The sequence below is a fragment of the Mandrillus leucophaeus genome, unplaced genomic scaffold (genome assembly GCF_000951045.1).
Source record: "Mandrillus leucophaeus isolate KB7577 unplaced genomic scaffold, Mleu.le_1.0 Scaffold60, whole genome shotgun sequence".
Classification (NCBI taxonomy): Eukaryota; Metazoa; Chordata; class Mammalia; order Primates; family Cercopithecidae; genus Mandrillus; species Mandrillus leucophaeus.
The window spans coordinates 3,727,614-3,728,997 of record NW_012106475.1 but is presented as its reverse complement, the minus strand read 5'-3'; the positions used below and the strand labels follow the sequence as shown (position 1 = coordinate 3,728,997).

The following is a 1,384-nucleotide window of genomic DNA, read 5'->3' as shown; positions in this document are numbered from 1 at the left end:
GGCGGGGCGGCAATCTCGGCCCCGCGGAGCGCTGCCCTTTTATGGAAATGAAGGACCCGGCTCAGGGATTGAATCCAACATCCGGGCTTTAGGCGGCGGGCCCTGAGGAGGGGGAGCGGGGGAGCGAGGGCTGCCTTTCCCGGGGCGCTGGTGGCCGGCAGGGCGTCCAGAGCTCAGGCTGGACTGAGGCCCCCGCGGCTTGTGTCCGCGCTGGCAGCCGTGGGAGGGGGCTTCTCTGTGAGTAACGGCCCCAGGAAATTCCCAGGGCAAGATCGTTTTCGGAGAACAAAGTCCTCCCGCCCCCTCTCCACGCCTGGAGCGAGACAAAAAGCCTCAGGGCAGTGAGAGGTGCCGCACCCCGGGAGCTGGAGAGAGGAGTCCGGGATGGAGAAACTTTAAAAAGTAAATGCCCAAACCAGCTCCTTGAATGTCCAACAAAAGAATGAGAAAACCCAGAGGGAGGTGAACCACAAAAATTGCTTTGTAAGCAATGTCCGGCACCATCAGCAACTCCTACTGGACTCCCAGGAGTTCGCAAGCGTTCTTAACCCCTTCGGACGCTCCAGCCAGATGCCAGTCAAACAGATGATGCTCTTGCTTGAGGGGAAAGGAAAGACACAACTTAGTGCCACCAGTTTTACTCGGAAACCGTTTCCCCAGCTTCTCCAGCTCTTTGTACTTATTTGCGTGTTTTTACACGGAATTTAGAACTAACAAGTCTATTAAAGCTGTTAAATGGAGATACATGCTCCACCCCACCCTCAGCCGCACCTTGGATTTTAATACTTCTGGAACGGTGCCTACAGGTACCAGGAAGAGCCAAACAACTTCACCTGTTGAAGACTGACTAGTGATGGGGAACGGTCCTCCTGCTTCCCGCTTTTGTTTCCACTTCCCCCATTAACTGTTGTACTCTGTGGAGGGGACTTCTTTCGGAAACAGCAAACCAGGGGAAAACTGCCTTGCTAGCAAATTCACGGACTCAAAAAATAAATGTCAAGAAGGCTCAGATTAAAATACCTTTTAATGATAAAAGACTCCAGTTCGCAGTCTCATCGTCTTGTCGAACTGTCTCAAACGCTTGGAAAAGGAACTCACTAGGCAGATAACCTTTTGTTCGTTAACATTACGGGGAAACAAGATGAGAGGCCTCAAGAAAGGGATGGAACTGAGAAAGGAGTGAAAGCAGCAAAATCTAGTCAGATGCCAAAGGCTTGGCAGAAAAAAAAAAAAAACAGGGAAAACCACTGCAGTGTTTTTAGCTAGTTATCGTGGAGAAATTGATGCCTTGAGTCTCTTATCTGTCTACTCTCCAATATTTCTACTCATGGACATTCCAAATAGTTCACTTGGAAGCAATATGAATGTCCGGAGATGAGGGAGT

The 1,384-nt window shown here is 50.6% G+C and overlaps 1 protein-coding gene across 1 annotated transcript in view; it reads right to left on the bottom strand.

Moving 5' to 3' along the window:
* The window catches only part of FERMT2 (fermitin family member 2), a 96,036-nt gene extending 94,898 nt beyond the window's left edge, over positions 1-1,138 (bottom strand). The window contains exon 1 of the mRNA XM_011999717.1: positions 1,021-1,138. The gene's annotated coding sequence lies outside the window, so the exon portion shown is untranslated. The remainder of the gene's footprint in view (positions 1-1,020) is intronic.
* Positions 1,139-1,384: the final 246 nt, after the last annotated feature.